Raw genomic sequence first — 8,819 nt, 5'->3', positions numbered from 1 at the left:
GCCATATGTGGGGAAATAAACATCTTAGTAAACTCCTTATCATGTGACCAGTATTGAGTACAAATCTACAGAACAAGAAAAAGCAGCCCTTTGTGCCATGAGATTATTTTTAACTTGAGTTTTCAAGTAGCTATCAGAGATTACCTCTCATCTTTCACAGCATGAATTTCATGTCCATATTGTTAGGAAATACAGAACAATATGGAGAGCGCAAAGGAAGAAAGGAGGAATTAATGTACCTAAATCAGCTGAGTCATGACTGAAATACAAAAAGGAATTCTGAAGGGTTGACATTGAAACAGTAATGGAAAAAATCCCTCAACTATAGCTACAGGGTTACTTACTACAGTGTTTTTGATGGGAATTATGACAGGGTTCCTGGGGACTCTCTTGCTTCAATTAATTAAACTCACACTGAAAGGACTACTTCAGCCCTTCAATGATTTTTTTTTTCCATGGGAAAGTAGGAAAAGTGATTTGAAAATAATTTAGTGAGCTTTTTTTTTTCTTTTTCTGAAGTTGAAGGCTTTGAGTGGAAACCAGAGCTCAAGCCACAGACCTGAGTCTGGGAGCAGAGCATGAGGTGAGAGGTGAAAGGCATGGAGGGGAGGGCAGTCCTGCAAGTAAGAATCAACAAAATCTCTCAAATGTCATCACCTCTCATATAAATTTGTTCTCCTTTCTTTTTTTCTGTATTCCTACTGATTTTCGCCTCTCACCCTTAATTCACTTTTGTTTCTGAGCTGCAATATGCTTTTTCAAGAGAAATTTGAAATTGTTTTGTTATGTTTTGCTTGCTTATTTTATTTGTAATTGAGACAAAAGGCTAAGTGTTCCTTTCCAGGCAAAAATCACAGAATCACAGAACAGTCAGGGTTGGAAGGGACCTCTGGAGGTCATCCAGTCCAGCCCCTGCTAAAGCAGGTTGCTGAGAGTTGTGTCTGGGTGGGTTTTGAATGTCTTCAGAGAAGGAGACTCCACAGCCTCTGGGCAGCCTGTGCCAGGGCTCTGTCACCCTCAAGGAAAGAATTTCTTCCTCATATTCAGAAGGAACTGCTTTCATTTCAGTTTGTACCCCATTGTCCCTTGTCCTGTCACTGGGCACCACTGAAAAGAGCCTGGCCCCATCCTCCTGACACTTGCCCTCCAGATATTTGTATGCATTGATAAGGTCCCCTCTCAGTCTTCTCTCCTCCAGGCTAAACAGGCCCAGCTCTCTCAGCCTTTCCCCATGAGGAAGATGCTCCTGTCCCCTCGTCATCTATGTAGCCCCCCACTGGATCCTCTCCAGTAGTTCCCTGTCTCTCTTGAACTGGGGAGCCCAGAACTGGACACAGCACTCCAGATGCAGCCTCACCAGGGAAGATAAGAGGGGGAGGACAACCTCCCTCGACCTGCTGACCACACTCCTCCTAATACCCTCCAGGATCCCACTGGCCTCCTCGGCCACCAGGGCACCCTGCTGGCTCATGGCCACCAGGGCTCCCAGGTCCTACTCCACAGAGCTGCCTTCCAGCGGGTCTGCCCCCAGCCTGTGCTGGTGCGTGGGGTTGTTTCTCCCCAGGTGCAGGACCTCACACTCGCCTTTGTTGAACTTCATGAGGTTCCTCTCTGCCCAGCTCTCCAGCCTGTCCAGGTCCTGCTGAATGGCAGCGCAGCCTTCTGGTGTGTCAGCCACTCCTCCCTGTTTTGTATGACCAATATGAATCATGCTAACTCCTGTGAGCACTCGGAAGGGTGATAACTAACTCGTTGGAGCTGTATGGTCTTTCAAAACAGTCTGTGATTCTCCAAGACATCCGTCTAACTCCTAAAGGAGATACCACTCCCCAGATTTTGCCCCATTCCATTTTCTCACAAGAAAGACAGTTATTTGAAACTATCTTCCTTTTTGAAACAAGTCACTTAGCAGTGCATTATTTTTTTCTTTCTGAAGTTGGACATACGGTAGTGCATGTGGTAAGTATGAAAAGAACATTGGGTGATAAGAAACATACAATTAAGCCCATGAGTGATAATGAACAGATGCTTCCCTCCCACAAATGCTTTCTCATATCAAATGAAATCTGGCTGCAAGATTTTATCAGTTCTAGGAGTTTACTCAACTTTAGAGAAAAAACGTGACCTACCTTGATAATATCCCATATGGTTATCTCTTGCCCCAGGGCTTTTACCTTTGTGGGTAGGTTCTTGTTGTTTCTGTTAAACTGATTTTGCCGATGTTGGCAAAATTAAAAACACAACCGCATGTTACTTCTTGTGAGTTTACAATTGACAAAGCCAGTGCACACATGCTAACTGATGGTGGATGTTTCTCTGTACTCTTACTAACTACTGAGAGATTTTTCCTCTAATGGGAGTGGGCAAAGAGAAACCCAACCAGTTTGTATCAGCAACATAAGCAAGGAAATGCTGGCGAAAGTAGTTTGCTATCATATTTGATCCAGGGCAGCCAGGATAGGATGGTTTCCAGCAACAATCTGTCTTTAACATGTTGAAACTTCACTGATATTACTGCACTAGTATTTATTACTGCACAGCAGAAGTGCCTGAGCAGAGATATGGACCTTTCACACGGGGACCTACACAGGTCTCAAGCAGGCTGGATAGCTGTGAGCCCTTGGAGCTGTGGGGTGGTCAGTGTGGCTGGGTGGGCAACGTGGCAGCAGGGCTAGCCTGGTGCCTGCACCCACCTGCTCTCCAGCTCTGCCACTGCTCTGCTGTAGAGCCACCAATCAACTATGAAGTTCTCTGTGTGCCTGTTTGGTCCTTCCTTTTTACTTGTCCTGATGTTTTAGATTGAAACCTCTGTAGGTGAAGGATGCATTTTATCATGTGTCTGTCAAGTGCCAGTCTTGGCTGGGAAATCTCAGCACTCCTGTGTTATGAATAATAATTCCAATAATAAAGGCAAAGCCTGACCATCTGGCTGCTATTATGGTAATGTCTTGCTCCGTGACAGTAGGTCACTGTGCAGCTGCTTCTCTGGCTCATTCTGTATTGGAAAAGACTACTCTCTGGCTTTGGGCTATGTCTCCATGGCTTGAAGATAGAAAAGTCCTGTGGTAGTGCCACCTGTCCTAGGTACGGAGGCTGATAAGAAGCCCACTGTAAGGAGAATATCACTCAGGGTTGTATACTGTGATACTCAGCTGCAAACAACAATTAAGCCACTGGTTTCATCCCCAAAGTGAGAAACAGTCACTGCTTCCAAGTGAACATCTTCTCAGATCACTCCATTCATGCCTGTCTGGTGTCTGGACAACATGGCCCATCCCCAAAGAGTATGAACTTTCCGCTTTTATTCAAGCATCTGTGGGTAATGACAGGATTATGACTTAGTAGCAAACCTCTTCACCTTCCAGTCAGCTCCATCTCTGGCTCCTGTGACATGAGTTAGCTGACAGTAAGGTGTTGGTGTGTCCTCCCTGCCCACCTAACTCCATTTGCTTCTTGCAGATTGCTGCATTCCTGGTTGGCATACAGCAGACCCTTCCGTGCTTTGAGATCAAGATACCACTATAGCTGTGAGTTGCAAAATGAAACAAAACATAAATTAGAAATTACTTATAAGTGCACATTTAATGTTGATCAGAGTTTTCAAATGTGGACTTTTTCATATTATAAGATGAAGTGTGACTCGTGATGATAATTCACGTGGCTGAATATAGTGCTACTGATAATAATACTCGACTGGAAAACTGTGAAATGCTTAGCCTCACTGTCTATTTTTTTCTTCCATTAGCTGTTTTATTTTATTCCATCTACAGTTTTCTTTAGTTTGTACAATATGTTTGGCACAAGCTACATTAAAAAAGTGCTATTGCATTTGAAAAATGATTTTTACTGTCTCAGAGAGATAGCTTGCAAATTCAAAATTGAAATTAAAACTCCTTTCCCCTCATATGCACGTACAACTCCATAATAGACAGGGACCTGAGCATAACTGGACGAGCAAGAATAATTTCAGTAGTCTTTCCTGCGAAGACCAGCACCACTGTATGGCTGATGCCTTGCTCACAGTGCTGGCCAGTGCATCTGCAGGGCCATGTGATCCCAATGATTCCTTGCATGAGGCACAGAAAAGGTGCAAGGGATGGATGTGTCCCTTTAGCTAAGCTGTGGCTGAAGGCACACACCAGAAGGACCCATCCTGGGACCCCAAACCAAACAGCTTAGTGTGGTCCAGCCCCCAGCCCAGGGCCAGCCACCCCTCAGGCAGGCTGGCTGCATCCATACCACACAGCCTCAGCACAGGGACCCCAGTAACCCCACGGCAGCCTGGATCTGCAATGTGCAGATCAGTTTGTGTGAAGGTTTCCTTTCTCAAAACCCATGATGAAGGTTTTATAGCATATGGCAGGAAAGGGAGGCTGTGTGTGGTCACGGGAGTGGGCCGCTTCAGGCTGATGGTCATATGGAGATAGTGCTGGAGTACTGCATAGGGCTGGTACCATCTTGTCCATCCTCAAGGACAAAACTAAAGGGTTTCTTTCCATAAGGAAATGGGCTTAAAATCACACACAGGCCTAGAGTGAAGGGGAGCTTCACTCCAAGAGAGACCCCAGGAGTGAGCAACCACTTAAAGCAACACAGATGTCAAGGACCAAGAGTGAACTGGTGAGCTAAGTTACTTGGCAACATTGATATATCCTGTAAATCGCAAATATTTAGGAGAATACAGTTTATTTACTTGTGGGTTTTTTTACCACTGATCAGGCCAAGCTTGCTCATATCCAGAAGTCATAACAGGCTGTAATTTTTTAAATCCCCATGGAGGGCTTGTTGCAGCAGTGTCCTCAGGAGAAAGGCGGGTTCTCTGTGTGGCCCAAAGCAGGTGGAGCATTCACATGTCATATTGCAAATTGGATGCTTTATTCCTTTGGGAGCACTTCCTTTGTGTGAGGCAAATTAAATCTCTGGCTTGTCTGAGGACAAGGCAAGAAGACTCTGTTTTGAGGACAAAGGGGAATTTCAACCCTCTCTTGAAACACACCTTAATCAATTTTAAGTGTTTGCTTCTGCGCCTTCACCTATTTTATCTGTTTTATCTTTTGAAAAAACATGCACCATAGCATGGAATTAAGGCATTCATTCAATAACATTCTGTGCTTTTTTTCACTCATATATTTCTGCAGTCTATGTTGTTTTTCTACTTTTTAATTCAGTTGTATTCAAAACAATGGCAGAAGTCCCTTTAGTCTGAATGGTAGAGGATGAGGCCTTGCTGGAGGAACACTTTCTTAGGTTTCTTGATTTGCATGTGTCTCTCAAGAGGAAATCTGATTCATTTTGGGAAAGGCATGAAAATCCCGAGATAAATTTATTTTCCCAAACAAGATAAAAGGAACCATTTGGAAAGTAACCAATGCAGGCAAGTCAATTACACCAAATTATTAATATGAGGAGTTACATTTTTTTCTGTTTGTAAATATGCAGCATGAGTCTGATGTTTAGAGAGATGAAGTAGCTGTTTCTTGATATGCAGCTAATTAATGAATGGTTCATTGTAATTCAAGTAATAGCTCTTCAGAGGCTATGCAGGTCATGGTTTGGGTCCATTTTCCCTGACTGGATGAACATTATTCTTTTAGAATCTATTTCCCTGGTACAACTATTCACTGTGACAAAATCATAGTAATGATTATTTGCTGCTATGATGAGAGTTCCTTTCGTTAGAGCATGAAGGGAAGGGAAGGGTGAGCAGAGCCAAAGCAATGTGCTGAAAAACTTCCATACAATTGGAATACAATTCCATACAATTGGAATACAATCCTGTACAATTGCAATACAAGTCCATACAATCCCAGACATGGAGACGGTTCTTACTCCCTCTCAGATGTTTTACATGTCACACAATGGTCAGTTTTTCAGGTGTGACTGAAATAGTTGGCAATGGCCAATGACCCAGCTTCAAAGGCCAATGACCCATTAGACTTCAAAGCATGGAGAGTGGATGGAGATAAGAGCAGAAAAATGTTGGGGGAGAATAATAAATGAATAGGTAGCTCAGCAGATTTTCCCATCCACTTACTGCTGCATTGGTGTGCTGATGCAGAATTTTTGGGTGTGGAAATCTTCCAAGAGGCAATTATTAGACTCTTTAACAGCCTGTGAGAGGTATCTCCCATAGCGTAGATGTCTGCTGTGCTCCTGGGTCAGGTCTCCAGGAAGGCAGGCAGTGGAGCCAAGGCAGTATGGTGGAGCAGTGCTGCCAAGGAAGGGACAAGATCTGACGTTTAGCTGCTGTGAAATGGAAAGCCAAGAATGTAATCAATGACAAAAGTAGTTCACTAGCTTTTCACCTGGGAAAATGGATCCACATCCATTGAGGAGCATCAGATGGGACAGTTACCCACTCCTGTTGTAATGACTCCGTGGCAGAGGTCTCTTATCCAACCCTCAGTGCCCACAGAGGGGAATGCCTGTGCCCCAGCTATGGCCCATGGCTAAGTGATGTGCTGATGTTTGGATTATTTGGGGAAAAAAAGAACCCAGACAACAAAAGACTCCTGTTTGCCACTTTCCTGTCCAAATTTTTCTCTTGATGCAGGAGGTGCATCACAAAAATAAGCCTCGGATCAGCAGTTATTTCTGACCCATAGATTATGTTTGCTTTTGTTTCATATCACAGGGCCTTGTGGCTGTCTTGGCCTGGCTTAGGTTTTCCTGGTGCTGTTCATTGAAATGTTTTATTTTCCACCATTGCCTGTAGGCACTGACATGGATTAGCATTGGCAGCACAAGGCAGGGGGCTTACACACCCTGATGCTCACTAATTACAACCTCCTGAACATCCTAACAGCTATAATAATACAGTGATGTATATATGAAGTCACGGTCTGTCAATGTATTGCCCCTGTGGTGTAAACCCTGCAAGCAATATACTCATGACTGGAAATCCCCTTATTGCATGGAGAGTTTTGTTCTTTGGAGTGGTTTCTATTTACATATCCTCAGGTTCTCTGAATGTCCAACAGAATGCGATACTGCACAAACCCATATCTTGAAGACACATGAGGATGCAGTTTTCTTTCTTTTCCTCCTTCATTTCTTGCTTCTGACTCCCTTACCTTCTTTTTCCCATAGCTACTTGCCAACGTTTTTTCTGGCACAGTGGCTGAAGTACCCAATCTGGGAAAACACGTATAAGGTTTATTTGTTTGTTTTAACTCTCTGTGTTAACAGTTAATGCATTTAACTTGCAAAATACCTGTCAGGGTCTAAATATGAGTTCAGGCACCTAACTTCTTGTGTGTGAGTTGCTACGTTGCCAGTGGTGAGGTGCAGTGCAGGGGAACTGCATTAGTACATTTAGTCCTAAATGAAACCCCTTAACTTTGTGCAGTGCAACTATAGGAGCTTCTTCAACCAGTTGATCAACTCCTAATAGACAGAATTACTTCCTAGTTGTAGTGCAGACATCGGTTTTTAGGCTCTGCAAGTGCTGCAGAGAAGTTGGCAGAGTGCTTTTTTTCTTACATAACATGTACATTGGAAGTGCTGATCCTTCTCCGCTGACTGCAGAGGGAGGTTCTTAACAATGTGCCTCCATTGGGTGCCAGAATTAGGTCCTAGTGCTCTGCATGACCAATGGGATGGGTACTGGACACCCCTGAGCATCTGGAGAGCTCTTCTGAAATGAAAGAAAATGGCAGATAATGTCTGCTCTGGATCAATGGTGATGACTGTGTTAATGAAGAGATTCTGGTGTTTTCTGTGTCCTGCTCTGCTTGGCTCTAAATGAGGTCTTTGGATGACAAAGAAAGATCTCACAGAATTAAAATTACTCATGTATGCCCTCCTAACATCCCCTCAGCATGTGCCTAGCAAAGCCACATTAATTTCATTGCTAGGGGGAATTCCCTACCTCCAGAAATGGGAGTGGATTTGCCTGTAGTAGCAATTAGGGTTTCCAGTAGTAAACCCTCTCCGGTTTTCATACACTGAATGTATTCCTCACAGTAATGATATAAAGACAAAAAAAGGAAGATAAAGGGTCTGCATCATTATGTGTGACAGAACATATACACTGCTTTTGCAGAGATTGGCATAATCATAACTAATCTCATGGAAAACTGTAAAAACATAAAGGTTGTATGAAAAGATACATAAATCAAATTTATGAAGTAATTTTATTGTGCTTTTTTGGATGTAAATTCTTTTAGAGGACTCATCAACCAATTATGGTATGAATCTTATTTGATGATAAGAATGATGATGATTAAAATATTAGAAACTAGTGAAAACTTCACTTCTGGGGAAAAAAAAAAAGTTAAAAACAAGCCTTGAGGCTAAAATGTTAAAAATAGACATTTTTTGTATGAAACCATTTGCACGAATGAAACTAATAAGTTTTTATCTAAACCATCTGGTGGAGGAAAAGCATTAAAATGTAAAGTCACGTATTGAAGCCCCCAGAGACTTCTTTTGAGTGCTATATGTTAAAAAACATATATATATATATATAAAAGGAAAACTGTATCTTTTCTTTCATTTATCTGAGGCTTTGCTCCCCAGAGTCCAAGATTTAACCAGTCAGCTTTGCTTTGGCAACCAATACACTCCTGCTTGTCTTTGCATAAAAGTTGCACCCTCAATATAATGCAAACTAAATTAATTTCAGGAAAACGATCAGTGGGTTAACGTCTATGATTTCCTTGGGAGGTTTTTTTGCCCTTAAATAAACCTCTACAGGAAACTCAGATACAAATGACGTTCACTTTTGCTTTTTCTGTACATGTAAAACCAGGCTGTGAAACCCCAGTTTAAAATGGCACAATGTACTGTAACACAAGGTGTGTAACAGGAAGCAACCA

This window comes from Falco rusticolus, chromosome 3, assembly GCF_015220075.1.
Source record: "Falco rusticolus isolate bFalRus1 chromosome 3, bFalRus1.pri, whole genome shotgun sequence".
Lineage (NCBI taxonomy): Eukaryota > Metazoa > Chordata > Aves > Falconiformes > Falconidae > Falco > Falco rusticolus.
This window is presented reverse-complemented; position numbering follows the sequence as displayed.